Source organism: Manis javanica, chromosome 12 (genome assembly GCF_040802235.1).
Source record: "Manis javanica isolate MJ-LG chromosome 12, MJ_LKY, whole genome shotgun sequence".
Taxonomy (NCBI): domain Eukaryota; kingdom Metazoa; phylum Chordata; class Mammalia; order Pholidota; family Manidae; genus Manis; species Manis javanica.
In genome coordinates this window covers 18,310,863-18,336,719 of record NC_133167.1, presented here as the reverse complement: position 1 = coordinate 18,336,719, position 25,857 = coordinate 18,310,863, and the positions used below count along the sequence as shown (strand labels likewise).

General features: G+C 41.7%; 1 long non-coding RNA gene across 4 annotated transcripts in view; it reads right to left on the bottom strand.

The window, feature by feature from the left end:
- Nucleotides 1-394: 394 nt before the first annotated feature.
- LOC118972026 (uncharacterized) overlaps nucleotides 395-25,857 on the bottom strand; it is an 81,406-nt gene continuing 55,943 nt past the window's right edge. For all 4 annotated transcript variants that reach the window (XR_012123230.1, XR_012123231.1, XR_005060807.2 and 1 more), the window contains one exon: nucleotides 395-955. This is a non-coding gene — a long non-coding RNA (uncharacterized lncRNA). The remainder of the gene's footprint in view (nucleotides 956-25,857) is intronic.

Here is a 25,857-nt window from a genome sequence, read left to right as displayed (position 1 = left end):
TGGAGAGAAAGTGGTAGGCAGGAAATCGGGCCTTGTAAACTTGAACACCAGCATCAAACCAAATCAAAGTGAAACCAAACCAAACCAATTGAAAAACAAATATAAACAGAAAACAAAACCAACTGATGCTAACAACCAAATAAATACCTGGGTCATTCCTGGGCAACATTAGCCAGATTTTTCTTTAGGGTTTCAAGTAGGCAAAATAACATTTAACTGATAATTGCTCTTTTCATTTTATTAAGTAATAGGTGTGGTGCAAACCATCTATGCAATTATAGTAAATAAGAGAAAAAAGTATTATGGAATAGATACTTTTGGCCCTTGTAAGTTCGGGGAGAGGAAATCCTGGGACAAAATACCTCTAAAAACCGAAATCAGTCAAAGGGAGAAATAAAGTTTAAAACCCATTTATTGCTTACAAACTGCAGTCCAAGGCTGTCTCTCTCCTCGGCTCTGGAAGAAGCCAGCAAGCAAGCCAGCCCCTCCCCTTAACCTCTCAGGTTCAGACATGCCCTCGGTTGCCCAGGTAATTACCCCTTGACATGGAGATGAACCTCTCTCCACCCTTGAGGATGTGCAACTGCACCAAAGCCGGGCGAGATATTCTGGAAATGTTCCAATTTTACCCACAGTCCTTAAGATACCTAAGTATTTTCACGTTGATAGTACTACCTTCTCCCCTTTGCCAGGCTCAGAGAGGCCCTCACACAGCCATCAGGATGGTCTACCGGGACCTGTCAAGCTCTCTCCTGACACCAGGTTGTCTTGAGGATGAAGTTTTCCCCTGAGAAGTGGGATGAATTGATGTCTGTCCTCCATGCGCATCTTTGTGCTGATCCTCTCTTGTGGTCCCTGCTTTCCCACCCTGTTTCTCCAGTAGTAAGGAGATTCAAAAGACTAGTCTTGTCATTTGTAGATTTACAATCCTTGTTGTGTCCATTCGCCAGAGACCCTGAAAGACACAGGGTAATTTGTGATATTTCTTGGGCAGGAATTTGAAACATTTTCCAGCACGGCCCCATACCCAGAATCACAGTGTCAGTTTATGCAATTCAAATGCACTCTGAAGTGCAAGCTCCTCAGGAGGTTTTTGCTACAAAAGCTATAGGGACACAACTAGATTTAACTGCATTGATGTGGATTAGGGGATCTTTCTAGTGCAAGGACTGACTCAGAGCCTGCAAAGGTTACACAGCTCCTGGAGGAAAACAGAAGAAGTGCAGGTCAAACTTTCCATCAACTTTGACCACTGTGACCTTGGTTACAGCAGACAGATCCGCAGCACTGCCAATTAGGCTGGCCACTGCCCTCTTGACCTTCTAGATATCTTACAACCACTGTCCCCAGAGACATGCCTATAGATGCTTTGGATAAAAGGCTTACCTTTGCCCACAGATAACCTGATGTTGCCAGATACCATCAGTCAATAGGCTCAATGAGGTAGCCTTCATATAAGAAAGAAGTCTTCTCTTTTTCTAACTGTAACTCTGAGGTGGAGTCGGGGTGGTGGAATCTGTTCCCAGCCCAGGGCAAAAATCAGTCAAAGGGAGAAATAAAGTGGGAAAAACCCATTTATTGCTTACAAGCAGTCACCCACTTCTGCTCTTCCATGTCTCTCTTGACGGGGCTGCAAAAAGGGGCCCCACCCAACCTCTCTGGTCCAGATAGGCCCTCACTCCCCCAAGTAATCATGTATTGATAGGAAGGTGGACTAATTCTCTCCACCCTTTGGAAACACCTACTGATATGGAGATGCATGAAGGCCAGTCAAGAGATTCTGGAAATACTGTAATTTTACTCACACTATTGAAATGATAACCATATGATCAGCCCATAGGGAAAGGGACTTTTGTCACCTCTTAAGGACTTTTTTCTCCCTCTTACTAGATGTCTTCTTAAAGAAAGGAATGATTTATCTTATTGGTGAGGACCTGATTGCCAGTACACTACACTGCCTGTGTTACTAGTAAAGAGTCTTTGCTTCAAAAGCAAGAAACCATCTCTCTTTTGCATGCTGTCCTCACCTTGCACTAGTCTGCAGGTTGAGTAGACAGGTGATGAGATCTTTTCTTCTCCACTGGTGCCTGGGTAGGAAAGTGGGGGAGGCATGTCACAGTGGGGGCCAATTCATTTCATTCAAAAGGTGAGAATGGCAATCCCTGATTTTGGCCTCCTGCTTAAGCTGCATCCCCAAAATAGTTTTCCAGGAAGCCTTGTCATCTGGATAACAAAGCTGATGGTTTGATCCTGTTTGACTCAAATCTTTGTTCCTGTGTGTCCAGAGCCCTGGAGAGAAGGAAGACACCAGGTACCTTCACTCTGATCTTGGCCATGACATTAGCAGCATTGCACTCCCTTCTCCCATGCGCTGTGGGTGCCTGTCTCAAAGCCTGTCTAGTAGTTTCTGGGAGGCATGGGTGGGGTCTCATGAGCACTCAGAAGCAAGTCCTTTCTTGTCACTTTCACTTGTCCTTTTACTTCTGCTCAGAAACAAGCCCTTTTCTCTCCCAGTCTGATCATGGCAAAGTGACACCCACAGGTCTTTCAAAAGAAGTACTTTCCCACTTCTGCAGCCACGGGTGGTGCCCTGTGAGGATGCTTCTCCTGCTCCCTCCTTCACCCTGCTTTTGGGCCCTGCACGGAATGGAAGGTTTGGCCTTGTGTTTCATCTGGGGAGAATTTTGACATCTGGTTGCCCAGGATCACTTCTCATGTCCCAGAGTTCACCACAGGAGAGGGCTCAACCAACATGGCACGTTCAGCTTCTGTGGGCTGGTCATGCTCGCTTCACAGAGCCTCGGGATGAGAGCCTGGGCTGTAGAGTTTTTCCTTTATTTTTCATTCCCCTTCTAATGTCATTTAAAAAGGCCTTCATGCAAATAAAGTCCTAAAGGCCAGAGTAGCCCCAGTTCTCTACTTCCTGGTTCATTAGGTCTCTCCTGGCTCCAGATTAGATATATGCAGATTTGGTGGCTGTGTTAAATAGGTTTAGGTAACCCAAAAACCATAACGCCCATAATGACAAATCCTGAAAGAAATAAAGAAGTTCAGAAAAACTGTGGAACCTCTTCTTGGTCATTCAAAGTGGGAATTTATCCAGATATAATCCTAACTAGATTTATCCACATATAATCCTACTAGAGTTAGGATTAGGGTAAACAGATACATGTACAGTTTGAACATCAGTCAAAACTGACTAGGGTCACAGGGATGTGGAAACACCACACACAGACTCAAGGACATTCACACTCAGTTGCATTTGTATTTATATGCCCCCTCCCGCTCAAGAAGATTTGAGGTAGCTTGCTGCACAAAGAAACTCCATGGAATAAAGGCTAAATAAGAACAAAGACAAATGGAGAAGTAGAAAATCTACACCATGACAAGGAAGAAAACAAATATATAGGCCATAAAGGCTAGCACGCTATAACAAAAGAGTTCGAATTTGATCCTGAGTTTCTTGACATCAGGAAGCATAAGTGACATAATTCTTACTGACTAAACAATTTTTTTTAAAAAAAAGCCTCAGAACATCCATTATTCCAGATAAGCAAATTTTAGAGAGTCCTTTGTCAGCCAAGCTTTCGTGAGACGTTGAATAGCAGACATTTCAAGGTTGCACTTGTTGATGAGGACTGAAGAGTTGGTATTTGCACAAGTGTTGAAGAGCAGATTCTTACGCCCCAGATCTTCATGGGAGGCCGAGGAGTTCTCCCAGCTTCTTTTGCCTGCATCTTCTATCTCGGTAGGAACTTTGGGGATATAGTCTAGCACACAAAGGGCCTCAGCTGATTTCTCAAACTGCACCATTATGAACCTTTTGCCAAGATTATTTAGTACTGAAGAATATTCCAACCAGTTGCTCAATCTGTCCACTTAAATAAATAAATAACATCTTTTGTAATGTTCCTCTGGAGTGACTGATTTGGGGTGTCCTGACACCTAGGGAATCTATGGGGTTGAAATAACTGCAAAATATGACCTTCCCCCCAATTAAATAATTTAATCTTCAATTTGGAGTACATTGATAGAAATGAATTGAATTTTGGAAAAGTTTGGCCAAGGATGATCATTTTGGTTTTAAAGTTGACTTTCTGTACTAAGCACTAGATCTAGCTGTCAGGATTATCTCTTATTTGTGACAATGAACCCATATTGTCAGTATATAAAATCACAATTTACCCTCTTCTATTCTTTATGGCATCAGCACATACATCTTGTTTGTCTAAAGACAATTTCATTTAGTGAAGTCTAGTCTAAAAATAAGAAAAGGCAGAACACAATCTGATTTAGAGCCCTCAAAAGTGTTCTATCATTGTTCAAGTAATTTTACCCAACACTTTAGAGTAGTGTTAAGATGTGGAGATGTAGGTTAAATATGGAAAACACCATGCAAGGTCTAACTTATGTAGTTTTCCCTATTAATAGTATCTGTTACAGGTCAAATATAGATAAAAAGTCCCAAAGAATTGCTAACAGTCGTATTATCCTACACATATTTTCCTGCAAGGAGTTAAAAGTAAAATAATCAGTGGTGAGGTGTTAACAATCCAAATTTATCTTTCAATTTATGTTAGCTGTTAAATAGAAGTTCAGTTTGTTAGAAAGAAAACGAGCATTGCATTTTGATTGAATGCCTACCAGAATGAGAGATCTATAATTTTGAGAGCATGAAAGACTGGTTTTAAAAAATGGGAAAATTCTGTTTTGAGTTTACTTATACATTATTGAAACAAGTTTAATTATAATAAAGACTGATGATGACTAGAGTCAACTGATCAGAACATGTTCAGAAAATTATGGTTTTATCTTCTGGTTGGGATATAGTAGGTCAAAGGAGGTCATCATTCCCACTGCCATAGTCAAGAAAAAGCTACACAAATTACCAAAATAAAAAAATTCACAATTTCAAGGATCAGAGATCTGTTGAAGCACTGAGGACTGGATCAAAAACTGAAATTTCAGAGAGAGGAAACCATTTCCATATAAGCAGTTGAACATCATTTTTTTTTCCACTGTGGGTATTTGACGAATTTAGTTGTGGGGTAAGAATTGCCCTTTCCAAGACAGAGAGCATCTGGAGAAAGAGGAAAAAAAGCAAAGCTTTTGGCCATGAATGGACCTGAAGCTAACTGCTAGAAAACATAGAAGGCTCCAAAGATTCAACCCCATGGAATGTTTATTGAGCTCTGAGTTATAAGGAAGCCTAGACAACTGGGCAGAAAACTTTGAAAAGGAGCAGTGAAATTTTATATCCAGTGCTGAAGAAACAAAGACCTGTAAGAGGGGGAAGCCTGCCTCAAGACAGATGCCAAATTTTGAAGTTGTATGGGCAGGGAGGCTAAGGAGGGATGCTGAAAATCTGTGCAGGTCAGACCTGAATCTCCCACAGATTTTTAGGACTAAGGTTCTCAATTAAAAACCTGGGACCCACAGCTAATAAAAGACAATCAGAAGTGAACTGAGCTTTTCAACTGCTACCCAGTCCAAATCAATCTCAACTCCTCATCGTATTGAGATCAGTGACTTGACTTTTCTACCTAACAGAGGAAAGGGGGACCTCTTTTGGGTAGAAGTTAATTTCATCCAGAGCTTCTGTGGTTCTTTTATGCAAAATACACATTCTACAATAGAAACAGGCCCAGAGATAATTCAGATATTGGAATCAGCAGTTAAGGGCTTTAAAGTAAATACAATTAATATTTTCAAAAAAATATTTCAAGAAAATAGAGAAACAGATGGACAGAAACAAATGCATATGCATAAATTTCACAGGTAATTTGAATCTACATTTTTTAAAAAGTATCAAATAGACGTTCTAGAAATTGAAAATTACAAATGTCTGAAATTAAGAAGTGGGCTTGATACCAGGTTAAGATGTTCTTGATCCAAGTGTTTTGCTGTGTTTCAGCTGAAGTACAGGAAGGAAAAAGAAAAATCTAAAAGCTTATAGGAGGCACGTGGAATATGTCAAAAGATTTAGCATATTCTGACTGGCATCCCAGAAGGAATAAAAAGAGAAAATAGCGCAGAAGTAATATTGGAAGAAATAATAGCTGAGCATCTTTAAAAACTGTTGGACACATGGATTTAAAAAGCTCAGTGAAGCCCAAGCAAGATAAATACAGTATATCCAGGCACTTACTGGCCAAACTGCTGAAAAACAAAAGCAGAGAGAAAATCTTCATATTATCCAGAGGAGAAAAGACATGGACCTTCAAAAGAGCAACAAAGTTCTTTTTTCTAATTTTTTCTAATACCTGGTTTCTCAATAGAAATGATGCAAGCCAGGAGGCCATGTATGGAGGAGAGAGGAGATACAGTGAAAGCACTGAAGGAATGTAAATATCAAACCATTCTACACCCAGTGAAAATGTACTGCAAACAGAAAGCAAAATATTTTTCAGAAATTAAAACACACACACACACACACACACACACACACACAAAGCAGGATTTGTCATTACAAGGTGTGCACTACAGGCAACACCAAAAAAAAGTTATTTAGGCAAAAGAAACATAGTCCTGAATGAAAACATGGAAACACAGGAGAAAGTAAACAACACTGGAAAAGATACAAATGCAGGAAAATATAAATTAACATGGAATCTTTAAAACAATAAGTTCTGCAATGTTCTGTAGATTTTCAAAATATACATAAAACTAAAATTAATGACAAAAATAATCCTTTGCCATAGGAAGTAATAAAATTAAAAGGTTCTAGCAGTGTTGAGGAAGTGGTAAAAGCAATAATTTGTTTGGACCATAAAAAAAATATCAAGGCTGCATGTTGTAATCTCTAGGATAATCACTAAAAAACTAGTAAAAGGATATGTTCACAGAAGAAAAAAAATGGCATAATGAAAGTACCTTGTTAGTACAAGATAAGGCAAGAAAGGATAAAAATGGAGAGGGGATAGAAAATAAGTGCACCAAATAGCAAACAAATGACAGAAAGGAGATATAAACTCAATTACATCTGTATGTATATCAATATATGTCTATCAATATTACATTAAATATGGGCCATATTCTCCAAGTAGAGGACTAAGATTGTCAGGCTGGGTAACACAGTGTGGATTCTCAAGTTGTTTTTGTGTTTAGCTAAAAGAACTATGAGAAAAGGTGTTACTGGATCCCAGCCTGAGAGAGTCTAGGTTCTATCACATTTGACATAGTTGATTACACAGATGGGAGGTGAACTCTATCTGCTCAAGCCCAGGAAAATGATATCAGTCTGAGCCAGGCTCAATAAATGTTTCAAAGTCCTGAGAGCCTGCCTATATCTAGTTGTTTGTATTTCTTTAAGACTGAAGTCAGTGTGTTATTATGTTTTGTACATAGAGAAATCGGTCAAGAATTCACAAAATTTAGGTAAACGGTGCTATTTTGAGGGAAATTAAGCTACATGCATCTTCATTAAGGGAAGGTAAGTCCATGACAACTGAAAAAAATTGAAAAACTCCCCTGGGGAAAGAATTTCCTGTCTCCCTTTGTATCCAGGAAAATTCAAGCGTTTCCTTAAAGGAGAAGGCTCTATTCATCATAGCACGTTGGTCACATGTTTGATCATTTCCTGATCAGACCTAGCTCTGTCAGGGGATGAGAACAGAATTGTCTTCCAAAAGCAGCCCAGAGGCAGAATAGTTGAGAACAGGGCTTAACACCTCTTGTTGATTTAGTAGCCAATTTGCCAGCCATGAGCTGCCCCTATAATGATGAAGAAGCCACACACACATGGCTCCATCCAACCTGGTATGTGTCCAGGCCACAGCCCAGTCCCAAGAGCAGCCCCCCTGCAGGCAGAGTAAGGATGAAGCCACGATAAGCGCCTCTCTGGCTTCGTAGTTGGAAGCCAGGATGAAATCCTCTCAAGGTATCCTTTTCATTATGACTTTAAATGGGAGACTGAAGAATTAAGGTCACAAACATCATGGGGCATTAAATTCAAAGGAAAGCGCAGTTGGTGTCTCAGAGGACAGCGAACTTTTGCTCCTGTCTATTCAATGGCCTCTAGGTAGCAAATGGGTAGGGGTAGAGAATAAGTAGGAAAATCCACCCATTCCAAAAATGTTCACTATCTTGATGAATGAATGAGTGTCAAAGGAGTTAAAGAAAACCGAATAGGGCATTTCCTTTCCCTGTGGCAGCTCTCAGTGCTCAAGCTCCAGGAAAAAATCACAAAGGATCTGTTTTTCTGAGTTTGGCAGGTGTGGCTCCTTACAAGGCAATGATTGTGTCAATAAGACTGGATTATGCTGGTTAATTGGGAGCATTTGTTATCTGAAATCAGAGCATTGCCTCATACATAAGTTATTTTCTTATATACTAATTTTTTGAAAAATCAGTAATCCCTGTAATATAAAAGCCACATGGTTTCATCTTGATTTGGTTATTTTGGGAACACACCAAAATACTGCAATGCCTCACAGATGTCATCTGCAGCAACAGTTATCAACAAGACCAAGTGTGAAAATATGGTTACTTAGGTTGTCAAACGCTTCAGAGTAATTTACTCTGAGTGTGGGTTAATCACAGTTTATTCAACTGTTATTGAAGAGCTGTATGTGCCAGGGAGTTTTTACCTATATTGTGTCTTTTAAACCTCCTGTAAACCTTTTGGGTAGATTTTGTTATTCCAGTGTTACTGGGGAGGTAACTGAAGTTATGGGGGGTTACACTGTCTGTTTAAAACTATGCAGCTAGTAATTAGGACTTGAACCAAAGTTTCCAAATCCAAGCCTACTGTTCTTTCTACCACTCCTCTTGTTTGTCCACAATCCTTATATTTGCCCTTATTGATAATCATAAATAACATAGTAACAGTAACAATAATCCAGAAAGTGGTACTTATACACATCTTTCCAGTCTCTACCAGATGATTTCATTCCATGAATGGATTCCATGCAAATTCTTAGAAAATAAAATTAGAAATGCCGAAATAAGTTTATCATCACTGTAGTGAGTTTATTCTACAAACTAATAATGATAGCAATGAAATAAAATGAGGATGAGGCTTGAATTTAGGCACTCATGTGGAAAGGAATTCTGCTTTGGAATTTTCTTGGTTCTTTTTAAATTTTAGTAACTAGGAATTTATTGTGCGGGTGAGTCCAGGAAGTTTGCAAATGTGTTTTGGCTCATGGGAGAGTGTGGGTGTTTGTGGTCATGTGATTTCACTCCTGCGTGTGTGTGAGTGTGAGTGTCTGGGTATTCAACAAGATGATCAATTTAGCCTCATATACCCAAGGGCAGACTGCCATGATAGTTAAAGCAGAAGGTCACTGGAAAAGTAAACTAGAACTGCTGTAGGAAAGATGGCTCAAGGGTCAGTTTTCCTGTAAAATACCAGTGGATTTAGCATTCGTGAAAATTTCCAGGGCTGGTTGGAGTCCAGAGGGACCTCGGATGTTCATTTGGCTTGCCACTGCCACTTCCTGGCTCTGGCTGGGACACACATTGCCCTCGACTCTGGCCTGGCACAGCGCTGCACCATGTTGAGAGGTCCATGCCCTCTGTCCTCATCTGCTCCATTCAGAGATGCCATTTCTGTGCTGCTCCAACGCGTGCCTGCCAACAGTGATGCCAGGAAACACAAGCAGCAGGCAGAGAGCTTATATTTACCATTATTGATACTGAGACAGGCAAAGCAGAGGCCAGGGAAAGAGCCTATACCCCAGAGAGCAGAAAGGAGAGGAAGACAGGACAGCATGGAGATGACAGGTGGGAATCCCTCCAAGGGGGGTCCACGCCCAGCCTCCCACTCCCACACTCACCCCCACATTCATGCTGGCCCCTGTTGTGTTTCCCCAACTCTAGCTACCCTCACAGCTCACAGGCTCAAAAGGGTTGTCAGGGAACCTAATCCAATGTTATTTTATTGAAAGGGGGAAACAGAAACTCAGAGAAGAGAAGTGAACCTCCTGTGGTCAGAGTGAATTAGCCAGGACTTGGGGAACAGGGTGGACAGTTCAAGCCCTTCACTAAGCAAGTATTTTCCTGCATTCTTTTGATGAGGCTGAAGGTTTGCCAAGAGCACTCCGACTCCTGCCGACTCATGTCACGTCTGCTCTCTCTGCTCACTCTTAATGTTGTTTAGTTCATAAGATGCAAGCCTCACTCAAGTGACTCCTGACTTGAGCAAACACTGCTTTGAGCATCTCTATGGGCCAGGCACATGGGCTTCTGGGACAGCAGGGTACAAGATCCCTTTAGGTAGTAGAGCTACATTCTCGTGTGGCCACATGTTGGAGGGTTTCTTCCACATCTCCTGACTCCATTCATTCATTCATCCACTCACTTTATGTATTTTTTTTAAACTATCTGCTTTCAATTTTTCACTTCTAATTTTAAATCGGTACCCTCTAACTTCCCTCCCATCCCACTCAAATCTCCCAACAGTGTTCATTCCCATAAAGATTTTGAGTGCTTCGGGGAAAGCTCTGCAATGATCCCAGGCCTCTTTTGTATGCAAGGGGAAGCAGATGACTGTCTTTTCCCAGTTTTTATGCCCAAACTGACAGGGGGTTTGTGTTGAATTAGCTGTGTGAGAAGAAAATATGAATGAAACATGCAAGTGCTATAGATATCCAGAAGAGATAATGAGCGTTAGACTGGCTGGGTGGCCACAGCAGGTCTCAAGTGACACTCCCATCCACAGCTAGACATGTACAACTCAGGCTATGAACCCCAAGATGGGTAGAACAGCCAGGGAGGGATTCACAACCCCAGAGAGATTCACAATCAGCCAAGACTCATTTTGGCAAATGAGAACTAATGAGGAGCCCAGCTTTCCTTTCACAAATGTCAAGCAGTGGACTAATTTTTAATTAAATCCTTTATTTCCATAATACTCACAGTGGCTTTACATGGCTGTTCATTTGTTCTATTTTAACAGTGGCTTATCTGAATCTGTACTTCTGTACTCTCTTTCCTTCATATTAAAATAATTTATTTTGTTTTCTTCTCAGAAAACCAAAGGAATCTGCTTTACTATTTACCTCTGTTCCTTGAAAGGCCAGCATGGTTTCTGCTACAATTTAAAGTCAGACAAGAAAAAGTATATATACCATATCAGGTTAGCTGGTAGTTAAGAGCTTGGCTGCTGGGGTCAGACAGGCCTATAAAAATCCAGTTTTCAAACAGTTCAGAATACTTTCAAAACTGGTTTAAATTCTAAGTTTTGATCCTGACCCTCCCACTCAATAGCTGTGTGATTATGGAAAAAGATGTTAACCACCTTGATCTTTGGTTTTATTTTTCTCATACATCAAGTGCAGATAATGGGTGTCCTGGATATACATGTTTTTACTAAGCCAGTGTATCAGTCAGGAAGACAAGAGCTGCTGGAAGCATTATGGGAATCAGGGTTTGATTAGGCATTAGACCCTGAACAAACATGGGAGTGGCTGAGGTTGTAAAGCGGGGTGTGGAGGGATTAGAAAGTTGGTCACTAAGTGATCTGCCAGAATCAGTGGTGAGAGTGGTCTCATCAGAGCCCACAGGAGAATCTGAGAAAGTAAGTGTGCACAGAAGCAGAATTAGGACCACAGGGGAGGCTGGAAGAGGGGACTATGAAAACCTGTCTGTGGATTCACAGCTAAGGGCTTGGTGGCGGCCTGGGCTGATGCCATCAGCAGAGCCAAGAGTGAAGAAGACAAACTAGATACTAGAGAACAAGCTGGGAGCTGTGTGTCCATCCATGATGGTGTCTGGCCATCCAACATCTCAAATCTCCTACAAGTCCCTCTTTGGACTAACGCTAAACTGGTACCATATAGGAAAAGGATTCTTAAAAACTTGGTGTCCAGCCCTGGACAGATTGAACAACATTCCCATGTCCTTTCTTCCTCCTTCTGTAACCACACATTTCCTTTGGGAACCAGACCTCTCACCCTCAGGCCTCATGGTTTGAGTGGGGCTCCTCCACCACCACCCCTGCCCCCAGGGATTGGCAGGGGACTCAGTCTTGGCCAACTAAACATCACACACCCATGGCCACTGATTGGCTCAGAGATGGGCTTGAGACCCAGTCATAGCTAATGAGATCCTGTTCTGGGACTTTATCAGAGCCCTACAGGAAACAACCCCTCTTTCCCCTGGGGATGGGACCTCCGCCTGGAACTACTGGTGGCCAACTTACCACCAAGAGGGAGACTGTCTGAGAATAGAGCTAACCCAGGGAATCCCAGGCCTAGGAAGGAGAATGAGAGGGAGTCTATTCATATCATTTAAATCACATGGACCTGGAAATCAAAACATAGCTGAATTCAAAGCCAGTAAGTTATGTCTGAACTAGCTGATAAAGGTTCTACCACTTGCAATCGAAATGGTCCAGACTAATATATATAGGGTTAACTGAGGATCAAATAATCAAGATCCTGTCATATAGTCAGTGCTTAATAAATGTCAGCTACTATTATTATTATTATTTACATAAATTTCCACTGCTAACCCTTCCATTTTCATCCCTCCTGTTTATGTAAAGTATATTAAGTTCTGTCTGGAGATATAAAACCTTATAAAGTGACCACAGAAGGTCCCTTTCTGTCTGTCACTATCACAGCAACCATGGTTGACAGACAAAAAGTGGCTGAGCTGGAGTCAGTGCTTTTACAAAGAAACAGGAAAAGAGATTATACAGGAACCTCATCTCATCCTCCACTATTCTGCATCCTGTTGCCCTTTCCATGACAGTTTCTTCCTGACCCTAAATATGCCTCTTCATGGCTCTCTGCCTCTTTCCTTCTCTCTAGTTCACTTACATCCTCCAGCAAGGAGCATGGAAGATGAGCTGATTCAACCCTCAGAAGGGTTCAGATTTTAAAAAGCGAGTCGGCCTCACTGCCCTCAGCACACTCTGAATGAGACCTGGAGGGCACCCCCAACGAGAAGCATTTGCAGGTGCAAAGACCCGTGATGTTTTCTCCCTGTATTTTCTATTGGAACAGGGATTAGCTGCACTCAAATTACTTAGTGGTGACTGATCCTTGCTCTCAAAAAATATAAAAAATTGAAATACAGGGAAGAGTAACCACCCAGTTAACTGGTTAAAGCATATTTAAGAAGTCCACAGGGTGCTTAGAATATATGGAACATAGCAGCTGTTCTCTAACTCCATTGGGTTTTGACTAGAAGGTAGGCTCAGGATACAATATGGGCTAATCTTTGCGAGGTATTCTAGATAGTGAACATAGTTTAATAGAACCAGGCAAGTAATGCAGATTACTGAAATACCTTCTCTGGAGAATGTTAGACATGCAAGTACAATGACTTAGAGGCATAGGAGTGACTTTCAGAATCTAGTCCAATATAAGAGTACCATTGTTTCTAGGACCATTAATCCCTTGTCATGCATCTAGTGACATGAAGTAGTCATAGTTATTAATACAGGGAAAATAGAGACTTGGAATGCTCATTTCTTTTGCTTTCTAGTAGAGCATCAAGATTCCCTCTCTCATTTTCTCTTTATGCTCCATTCCTAGCCCCAAATGTTTTAAACCCCTCCTGTGACATATCTCATAAATGACATTTGTTTTATGTTTACATAGAGGTTTCAGTTAGTATTGGTGAAAGTTTACTCTCAACTTTGAGCTGAACTAATCAATGGGCTACCTATAGACTCCACTTCCTAGAATCCATTTTCTTGAGGGACTGGGAGGCTTCCTGAGAAAGGACTTGTCAAAATGAATGAGTTGGGAATAAGAAGCTGGGACAAATAACCAAGAAATGAAGTTTCAGGAAAGAAGGATTTTAAGTGCAGCACAGCATCCAAGGGAGGAGCTGGGGATTCTTAGCAGAAGCAGAAGTGGTGCCCAGCCGAAGGGGCAGTGCCCAAAGGGACCAGCAATCTCCAGGAGAAGCTGGAGGAGTGCTCAGAGGATCCTCCATATCAGCCTTGCTCAAGAGTACATGCGAAATTATCAGCTGTGATTTCAGAGCAGGGAATATGGTTTCAGAGCAGCAGTGATAGGCAGGGAATTTGGTGTCACCATATTGCATACTCGGAGGGACACAGTCTAGAGAGACAAGTCACACATATATATTGGATAACTCCTGCATATTACTACAAATCCTGTCAATGGCACTTATTCCCTCATAGCTATGGTGACCAGCTCCCTGAAGACTTTGTCAAGCCTCAGCTGTGAATCACCTGCTAGCCCCTCACTTCTGTGCTTCACGCTCTGAAGCTCCACTGATGTCACAGGCTGGGATGCCTGTGACAGTTCTTCAGCAATTCTCCTGTACAACCCCAAAGAGCTGGAGGTTAACACTTGTGGAGTAACCCTTGAACATGGGAAATGGGAACCAATGGATAGATGTCCCTTTGTGCCTCCCAGAGAACCAGTTCCAAAATGCATTTTATAAGGCTTCTCAGATTGTCCCACAGGTCAAGTAACTCATCACCCCTAGCAGTTGCCAGCCCAATGATGCACTTTGGATGGACTCTTCCTCCCGCCCAGGTGACGTTCCTCGTCTCGCACCTAAACCCTGGGATCACATTTCTGAATAAACCACTGACACAACTGCCTCATCTCAGACTCTGCTTTTGGGGGAGCCCAAGTTAAGAATTTGCCATTTAGAGTTCAGCAGTGTTCTCATCCTACAAAAGTTTTTTAAAGTGGCCCTTGAAGACATATTCCCATATATAGACACTTTTGGTGTTCTTCCCCTTTTCCTACCATCTCCTTTGGGCCCTGTCTGGCCTCCGCCATCCAGACTTCCATGACAACTAGAGCCTGTGCTGTTAGAGAAGTATTTCAGTCATATTTTACATGGTTCATCAGATTGTAATGTCAATTAGGAAAATAGGAGAATGCACTTGGAGGCCAAGAAAAAAAAACCAGCTAGCACGTGTCATGGAATATGATGCCTGGAGTGAGGGAAAAAATATGCAAACGACAAATGAGAATGAGCACATTGCAGCCCCTCCCTGGTAATTTAGAACTGGAATTAGAGCTTCTCTCTTCTTGCGGGCCCTTCTTTCAGATAAGGAACCTGAAGACCAGGGCAGCTAAATGAAGATCTCAAGTATTCAGCTCCCTAAAGTAGTGCTCATTTTTTGAGAAGATACAAGAAGCTGAAGGGTATTGGTGAAGCCATAGTCTTATTTGTAGAGTCTCTGTTAATGACAGTAAGGGTGACAGAAATAACAGTCAAGCAAAACAGGATGGTGACTCTTTGGCTTATAGAATATGTGGTTGGAAATCTGATCTTCTACAAAGCAAGAATCTGGCAGGTGTGGATGTCTAATTTTAAAAATACCCAACTGGGTCAGTGAAACGAGTCAACTTCTGTGCTAGTAGAATGTCACTATGGAGTCTAACTGTAGTTCATGAAATCAGATCCCACTTGTCTTTACCCACAGCCTTCCTGCTTCCTGGTTGTCCTGCCCTTCCTGTTCGGTGACTCACTCATGACACGCCTGGCTTTAAGGCCTTCTATGTCACTCCTGGGTTTACTGCCTGTATCCCTTTTCTTGGCACAGGATCTCTTAGGGCTGCTGTCCCAGTACCAGGCAGCACACAGGTTGGCTGAGCTCCCAGGCAGCACTCTCTCTCTGACCAGGTCCTAGAGAACAGAGAGGACAAACTGTCCATACAGTACCCCTGCAGGTGGCCACCAATGTGGCTGGTGAAAGGGAACATGCTGCTGCTAACTAACATGTTCAGAGGCTGTGTGCTCTCCTGGAAATCTTTGTTAAGAAATTATTCCTTTCATTGCATGAGAATCTGTGCCACTGCAGCTTTTGTGCATTGATCCTGATTTAGCCTAAAAAGCAGTGCATCTCCCTCCTTTAGAAAATGCTTGATAGTTGAAGGTGTTCCTCAGATATCACCATTCTTCATTTCTCAAGACTAATACATCCTTGAGCCCTTCAAGCAATCATATGTTAAAGGTTCTAAGTTTTACACCGTCCTATTCACCCTGCTCTATATTCCCTCTCTTCTCCCTCCTAAGATGCTATATCTACAGATGAATCCTTCCCTCAAGATAGGGTCTTCCCAGTTCACTCACCAAGAGGTTAGCAATTTTGAATCACACTGTATTTGTGGGTTAAATAAACTCATAGGTCTTAATCTCATGAACCAAATCCAAATTAGATCTCTTGCCATAAAATCACTTTAGAACAAGATAAGCAATAAGTAAATTAACACACACATGAATAAAAATAGAAGGCACTCAGTGTTTTCAGCCCCAGTTTGAATCAGGCACATCCCATGCTGTATACCTCAATGAGGACAATTTATGTGCTTGAATTGCTCATATTAAGATGTCGTATTTCACAAATCTCCATAGTGTCACTGACAGTCCTTTATTACAAAGAACCCTGAAGCCTTCATATTTCTGAAAATCTTAATTCTAGCCACAATAGGGGACCTAGGAAAATGACCAAATCAAGATAATTTCAGAATCCTGGCTATAATTAAAATCTTGATTTTTGCAGAAAGGCATAGGGACCATTCGTTTGAAATAGTTTTTTGTGATACAAAGGAAAAAGTTGGTAATTTATTCAGAGTACTAGTGAAAAGAACTACATTTTACTTAAAAAATGATGAACAGTTCCTTTTTGCTTTTCTTATTTATAAATCTGAGTGTAGCAAAGTTTAATACAAATGATGTGAAAGGCTCCACACTCACTTCAAAGAATATCTCTTTCTAACAAAATTAATAAACGGAACTGAACAGTAGTATTTATGAGTCATCTACTAAGATAAAGGCACAGAATTAGGCATGGTGTCCATGGTTGAAGGGCTCTGTGCTTAATCTCAAGAAATGTGCGTCTTGTTAGAGGCAACACATGTAAATGGTACAAGGTGCTTCAACAGCCTTGATTTGATCATGAAGAGCCATGGAGCATTTGGAGAAGGATTGCAAATCCCCAATGTTCAGATGAATGTTAAGGGAAGGGAAAGGGGCCACATAGGAAAGATAACATCTAATTGGGCTCTGCAAGGGTGGTAAAATTTAAATAGGAAACAGGATGTACATATGAGATTACAATGTACTTTCTCATGTAGGAGAGTCTTCAAAGAGCCCTGCTCAGTTTTCCCTTCTCTGACTATCCCTTGTTAGGCAGCCCATCAGTTTGGCCTCATTCAGTTAAGGGGTAGGCTAATAACAGAAGCAGGACCAATCCCAAGGAGAGGGGGTTGTATAGATGCCTACATGCCCAGGCTCTGTGGTGAAGTCCAAGTAACACAAGACCTGTATTTAATTTTTCATGGGCCTGGGCCAAGAATCAATGCAAATGCTAAGAAATCAGGATTTTAAGCCAAGGACTGAAGAACAAAAGAGCATAGCTACGGGGGAAAAGAGTTCTAGGCAAAGTAAATCCACCTGGACAGATGGTGATGACCCTTTTTCCACAGTTCTGTTCTGCCATCCCATAAAGGAAAAGGCATGTGTTTATAGCATAGCCCAGATGGTCCTGTGCTTTAATGAAATTTGGGCACGTGTGGGTGTAGTTGTAATTGATTTGCATGGGGGCTCTTGTTTCTTATTGAAAGGAGAAGAGGGAGATACATGCAAGCATCAGATGGTGATGAAGAAGAAGAGATGGTGTCTAGTACTCTACCTGGCTTCATGGACTATGGCTATGGGATTAGAGGCACGTACAAGGAATCTGCCCGCATAAAGGACTTGGTGAGTGCAGTTTATATGGAAACGTGTGACAGAGAACTAGGGAATGTGTCATTGCCTTACACTGGCCACACACAACCCTTGACTGACAATTTAGGGTGTTGATTCCCTTGGTATAAACATTGGCATTAACGTGGAGGTCAGCCTTAATGATGGCAGCAATATGATTCCTCCAAGCAGCTTTGGAAATTGAAGACAATGATCAGGGGACCAGAAAAGGAGAGAGAAAATATTACAGAAGCTAAATAATGACTTGCAATTTACAAAAAGATTGCTGAACACGAGTCAATTCCAGTGAGTACCCCAAGAAATACCTGTGCAGCTAGGAGCTGTGTATGAGCAGGGAGAAGCAAAGGCAGATCTGTGTTATTACTGATCATGTGCCTCTTTTATAGTCTCAGAAAAAATGAAGACTTTGAATATTTTCTTTGTCCCAACCATTTCTCTCTTTAAAAGAGACCTTGAGTGTAGACTCAGAGACACTGAGAAGTGACTGGTGGTTCCTATGGGGAGGGTGGCTGGGACGGTGAGGAGGACAAAAGGGCACAACAATTCTCAATCATAATAAAAGTTAGTCACAGGGATGGTAGTACAGCACGGAGAACTTAGTCAATGATTCTGTAACATCTTTCTATGTTGACAGATAGTAACTGCACTTGTGGGGGTGAGGATTTAATAATATGGGTAACTGTTGAACCACTGTGTTATATACTGGAAACCCACATAAGATTGTATATCAACTATACTTCAATAATAAATAAAATAAAATAGAATAAAAGACACTAGAGTGGAGCAATATCAAGGTTCATGACTGTTAAAGTAATATAATGCTACTTGGTTGACCACTAAGTGCCAGCATGCCCCATTAACATTTATATTTCCAGTACTCTGAAAGCCATGAATCTTGTGATGTGCTTGCTAAAGTCCAAATACTTTGGACTGCAGAGGTGAAACAACAAGAATTGGCTCTAAAATTTCCTGTCAAGGGAAATTTGTCCATCTTTGTAGGTAACAGATTGAGTTCCTATGATTTGCTCTGATGTTGAATTTCCATCCAGGCATCCAGCCATCCTGGTGTTTAGAGCTCTAGATGGGTAACATTTCCTTCATGTGCAAAGCCTGGATGTCTCACTGAGCCCTCTTTCCACAGATATTCATTTGGATCCTTTCAAAATCATCCTCCAGAATTTGAATCACCTGAGCAGGCAGTGGGGCCAGTGGAGATAGTCAGGAAAGATGAGAAAACTTTCAGGGCTGGGAATTGAAGGTGAATGAAGTGTCTGTAAGGTTGCTGAACAGCTGCCCACAGTGCAGGGGAAGAATTCCTTGGAGTAGAAGTGGAGGGCAGTCCCTTCCTCCTTAAGCAAAGTCAGAGCACAGCTCCACAACCATGTACATGGAGACCTGACTGGAGTGTGAGCTCTGGGAAGGGCTAAGAATCCCACAGAAACAGTCACCTGCCAACCTGAAATTAAAACTCCTCTACTCAGCACCCCATAGAGAGAGCCAACCAGACTGATTTTAAAGACAAAGGACCTTAAATGTACCCCCTAAGAAAGTGAGCCAGTATCCACAGACATCCATAAGATTCCCTATTTTTATTACTTACATTATTCCTGTCTATTTGCACATAATGTTTAGATTTAAACTTACAATGAATAGAGTGTAGATACACATACATACACGTATATATATATATATATACATTTTTTTTAAGAAGTAGCAAAATATAGAAGAGTTGCAGGCTGTGTGCTAGTTTAAAGATCCTAAAAAGGTCCTAAAAGAAAGAGAGATGTTGGCACTGAAATAAAAAGAATAAAGTGGGTGACATCCCTTAGGCCTGCCAGCAGTTGAACTGTCTTGACCAACAAGTGACAAGTTTGTGCACTTTCCTCTACAAAACTCTGCAATAGTCCAGGCCAGAGGCAATACACAAAGGATGAAGGCAATAGGAAGAAAACAGAAAAGACGAGAGATGCAAAACCAGCCTGAATCTAGGGACAAGACCTCATCCATCTTGGACTCTATGGTGCCTAGTGTGCCACCTGGCAAATAATAGAGGCTCTGTGAACTTTCAGCGTCAATGGGGTCTCAGGATTTGGGGGCAATGCTAACAAAAAAATATGTCTGTACTCTTTGCAGGGGGAGAACTCTACTTTTCCTACCCGTATCTGAGAATGAAGGACAACAGAAACCAGAATTTACTCATTGAGTTTCTCTGCATGGAACAGATAGATTCCCAATAAAGTATCCAGCAAGTCTTGACTGAAGGAATGAATAAACAAATGAATGAACAAATCAAGGAATGAATAAATAAAGGAAGGAATGAATATTGTTCATCTTTTCCTGGACAGTCTTGTATCTAATGGAGTAGAAAGAACACTAGATTTGGGATCAGAACCAGCATTTCTGCCTAGTTTATTTCTGCCACAAGCATTTATTGAGCACCTCAGTGGTATCCTGGACTCTGCTTCTGTCATGATGTGGTAGAATGCTGGAGCTAGAGTGCAAACAAAACGAAGCAATGTGTGGAACTGTTGGATCACTGTGTTGTATACTGGAAACCAATATAATATTGTATATCAACTATACTTCAAGTGAAACAATGTTCCTTCTTTGTGAAGAGGAGGGAAGACACATAATCATCATCGTCATCATCATCCAGATAGCACAAAGCTATGTGGAACTGTGCTCTTTTATAAAGGAAGATCAGGAAAGGATCCCTAAAGATTGAGCAGAAATACGCATAATGAGAAGGAGCAGAACAAAGTTCTGGGGTGAGAGCGCCCTAGGCAAAATGTGCAGACTGTGCAAAGGCTCTGAGGCAGGAATGAGCCCAAAGTAGAGAAACAAGACTGCTCCGCTGGGGCTGGGGCAGGCTAAGGAGAGGAGTGGCTAAGACGTAACATCAAAATGGTACTTATGGACCTCCTTCTTGTAATGGATGGTGACTTTGGGCAATAAAAATAATAGCTGACAGTGTTATGAGCCTAGAATATGTCCATCATTGTTTAGACCATCTAATTTAATCCTCACAACAGCCCGATTAGGTAGGTAGGATGATATCTGAAATATTTAACAATAGTTATATCATAACCACCAATCAATTGGATAATGTCAGCCTCAACCATTTTGGCCAGACCAGTACAGACTGGCTTGATATCAGGTACCATTACAGCACCCTTCAATAGGTGAGGACACTGAACTCAAAGATGGGGTAACCATCTCAAAATCAGACAACTGGCCATTTTGCTTCAAAATGTATATTGAAACTGGCAAGTAATCTACCTCTGATGAATGCTGTTTATAAGACTCAGGGAATTCTTTATAATGGGAAAATTGGTAGATAATTTAGAGATTTACTATCTACATTCTGGGAGAAAGAACCTGTGGTGGAAGTATAAAATCATAGAACTACTCCTGGTATGCGTACTAACTATGAGATGTTAATAAATCACTTTACCTGTCTCATCTTCAGAAAACCTCTAGCCCATGGATGGTAAATTCATGTATCTCTAGAGCAGCTGTTTTTAGCTGGGGACAATTTTGTTCCCCACAAGACAACCAGAAATTTTGGGTTGTCATGACAGATTGGTGCAGGAGGGAGGGTGCTACTGGCATGTAGTGGGCATCCGTAGAGGTCAGCAATGCTGGTAAACTCACTACAATGTACAGGTAGCCCCCACTGCAAAGAATTATTAGTACCGACCCTCAAAAATCTTGTTCTAGAGGCCAGAGAGATAACAGACCCTGTGAAGAATCTCAAGTGTGACACAGGGAGCAGTGAAGACTAGAGCAAGTTGCAGAGTACATATCCTTTCTACAGACATTTCATATAAAAGTATTTATAAACCTATTTGGACTAAAGAGAATAAATACACAGGCCAATTTCAACCTGCTTGTGACCGAATTGCAGCCCTGGTTACAATTTTCTCTTTACAAATGAGGATAAAAGTGTCTTTTAGACATGTAGAAATATGTGTGTGTTTGTGAACCAGCAAAGAGATATGCACCAGCAAAGAGATTTACCGTTGACCCTTGAACAACACAGGTTTGAACTACACAGGTCCATTTATACACAGATTTTTTTCATTAAATATATTGGACAGTTTTTTGGAGTTGTGACAATTAAAAAAACATTTTCTTTTCTCCAGCTTACTTTATTGTAAGAACATGTAACATACCAAATATGTGTTAATTGACTGTTTATGTCCTCAGTAAGGCTTCCAGTCAACAGTAGGCTTTTAGGTAATTAAGTTTTGGGAAATTCAAAAGTGATATGTGGATTTTCAACTGAATGGGGGGTTGGTGCCCCTAACCCTGCATTATGTAAAGATCAACTGTATTTCTAAGTGTTTTCCAAAGGAAGACTCTTCAACCTTCTTAGAATCAAGTGCTCTTTTCTTCACTTCTGCCCCTGGTCTCTACTTTCTCCCTCCTTCGGGTGCACCGGCCCCTTTCCTCTTGTTCTGGCTTTTGCAGAGGGAAAGCCCAGCTGCCCCACTCCTCCCACAAGAGGAACCTCTGCTTTATGTTTTGATCCCTTCGTGTTGCTTCAAGCCTCTGGGAAGGAGGCCCCCATAGCTCACATTACTCCCTTAGCCTTTAGAGACAGATGGGCTGGAAAAAACAGGTCGGCACACGTTTATGACGTGCCCAATGAGTTATTTATGATTTGTGTATCCACTCAATGGGGAGCAGTTGTGGCCTATGACTTTCAGCTCCAAGGTGCATTAACGGATTTGGGGGTAAGTTGGCAGTGTCACCTTACAGAGTTGCACTTTTCAGCCCCTGCAAAGCAAGTGCAGCATCAATCCCCAGACACTGAGGCACAGTGGGATTTCTAGAAAGATGCCAATGACCCCAGTGGCCAAGAGGCTGGGAGAAAGCCTGCAACAGGTGAGCTGATGAAATTAGGAGAAAGAAGTTCTCTGCTCATCAAAAGATGGGAACATGTGTAGCCAGCATGAAGCTACAGATGTAGAATGTGAGACACTATATTTCTGATTAGGTCAAGTAAAGGCTGATGAGGGAACACCAAGGTGAAGTTTCAAGGTCCTAGGAGCATCAGGGCACTGCTGGAGGCTCAGGGCTGCACCCAGGAAGGACACACTTGCAATGATATGAGACAGGCATTTGAAACCCTTGTGCACTACAAATAATACAGCCGATGGAAAATGACAGGACCCACTCCCCAAAACCTACCTTAGTGACCAGAGCATAAACTAAAAAAACCAGAACCTCAGTGTCACTGGGCATTAAAAATGCACAATGACTGTCAGGTGAATTGGTGGGCAGACTGCTTTATTTAGAGCAGGTCCGATGAGTGCTGGACAGCGTTGACCACAACGGACACATCTAAGTTGTTGGTGCTGTTCTGAAGGTGGCCAGAGAGCTCTTGCAACTTACCATAGGCCTCTGGGGTGAGGTCCTGGGGAGAAAGCCCTGAGTACAATGAGAATTTTTAATTTTCTTAAAGTACAGCTGAAAATTTCCTCGAGGCTGTGCAGCTGTCGCACTCAGGGCTTTTCTTCTTTCCTCTCACTATTGCATGTTACACTGATGTCATCCCCTCATATGCCAATAGCATGATTCATTTGCATTGCAGAAATGTGAGTAGGAGCAAAGGAGTTCATAGGAGCTAAGCATATGGCCTGAAGCCCTGGAAACTAATACCCAGGTGTCTGCAAGACATATGCAGAAAAATCTATGGCCCTGAGTGGTTTCACCAAAGACGGAGTTGGGTTTGGCCTTGAGTCTGGAAGGTAAAAGTTAAGCCGGCAATACCTTAAACAGTGTGTGCAACAATCAGGAAGCTCAAAGGAGTGGCGAGGTGGGGTATGGCGGGAGGAGAGGGGGTCAGAGGCCCCAGGAAATAGTGAGGAAAATGAAGAAAATGGGGCATATAGATGGACTCATTTCCCAAACACTAAGATTTAGTGACACTTGTAGACATGAGAGGGCAGGCGAGTGAGCTGAGCAAAGGGGGTTAGAACATTTCAGAGATTCTACACATCTGGCTTTTCCCCAGTCAGGACACTTCTGAGAGGAGGGAGAGAGACCCAAACCCTGGCAAAATAGCTGACATCCAATAATTAGTAAATCACAAAAGGAAAGGAAGAAATCCACCTGACAGTAACACGAACCAGGTATAATATAATTCATACGTCCATCTAGTTGTCACAGCTCAAGTACCTACTGTGGCTTTACTTGAACATGTGTTAGGTCATCAGATGATACCAATATGACCTAAAAGAGATATTGTTCTTCCACCAAACAATTTATTCACTGAGAAATATTGGGTAAGATGATCATATTAAGATCCCAAGCCTGGACAGGACCTCACTAAATGGTACAGTCTAAGTCCCTACCTCCTGACTGTATCACTAAAGGGATTACCAAACTCAAGAAAACTAAGAGACAGAAGTCAGACAGGGAACCACCACGAGGAGTTCACACAGTTTATCTGATGTAGAGGGCTTAACAACTCAGGCAAAAGTATGTAAGTCAAAGAGTAAAAATCCAATACTCTAAGAATTTATAAACAACTATCCACAATCCCAACCAATAACTCTGGTTTTAAGAATGAATGAATGAATGAATGACTAAAAGAAATTCTTCTTCTGGGATCTTATCAATTCAATTTAAGTTCTTGTTTAACATCTCTATTTGCAAATATTATACTGGCTATTCTGCAGGTACAAAGGCAAACCCTTAGGCTACCTATTCTCTATAGTTTACCAGGAGAGGAGCCCTCCACTTACGGAGTCTATGAGGCTCCTTAAACAAAATGAACACAAAATTACAAAAACCAAATTGCTAGGTACTCTCCAAGGCCTTGGAAGAAGCAGGTGTTAGTAATGGGATATGGAGCTTAAGTTCATTAGCTTCTTGCTAAATCTATCCCTGCTGTTTAGAGTGTTTCTCCAGGTATTAGGGGCCTGAGAAAAATAGCCTGGGTCCAGGGCTCTCTTCTCCCCTGCCTACCAATTTATGGCATTGCATGGGTCGAGCTTCATCCTTACACACCTCTTAAGACGGGAGCCTTCCTCTGTTGCCAGGAGCATTTGCTCAGCCTCCTGGTGGGTGGGTTTGGAGAGGGGAAGGCTTCTCTCATTCATTCATCTGCCCGAAAGAAAAAAAATAGACACTGCCCTCTCTATGCATTGTAGGAACACAAAGACAGTATCAAATTCCCATGAATCTAGCAGCTTAAAACAACACACATTTAGCATCTAACAGCTTCTGTGGGTCAGAAGCCCAGCAGAGCTTCTCAGGGTACTCGGCTCAGGCTATCCCCAGGCTTCATGCAAGATATTGGCAGGGCTGCTTTCTTGGCCAAACACCCGACTAGGGAAGAATCCACTTCAAGCCCAGTTAGGCTGTTAGAAGGATTCATTTCCTTTGCATGAGTGGGGGCCCTAGCTCCTTACTGGCTCTATCCCTCAGGTCCCAGGGGCTGCACATGGCTCCCTATCACGTGGCACTCTCCATAGACAGTTCACAACATGGTCATTAACTTCTTCAAGGACAGAAGGAGAACTTCCCTCTATGGTTTTCTAAGCCAGTCTTCTATAATGAAACATAATTGCGGGAGTGACATTCCATCATCTTTATGTTTTAACACAACCATGGCAGTGAGCTCCCATCACCTGTGCTGTATTCTATTGATTAGAAGGAAGTAAGTCGTCAGTCCTGCCCACACTCAAGGGTTATCCACAGGGTGTGGATCACTGGGGGTCACCTCCTGGTATGTTCCCCATCATCCACTTTGAAACTTAAAGGAGCTTTCATTTTAATAATTTGTTTTAGATTACTGAAGCCCATGCTTATTTAAATATTTGGAATATTCTTTTGTCTAACTATATCACATTAAATTTTAATCTGTTTAATTTAATTAAAGATGAGCAATGCTCCCACTTAATAGGAGTTAGAACTCCTTGCATTTCCAGCTGACAGGAATATAGCTTCTACTATGTATTTGTAGATACATAAGTATATCTACATATGTCTGATGCTTTCAAAAGTATACGTAAGTGTTGATGCACAATAATAAAATGAACTCATGTACCTACATTACAATTTAAGAGGCAGACTATTACCAACTCCATTCTATCTACCTATGTATTTCTTACTGCCTGTGCATTCCCCTACCTCCCAGAGGTAACCATTCTCTTAAATTCAGTGTTATACTTTCCTTGTCTTTTTTTG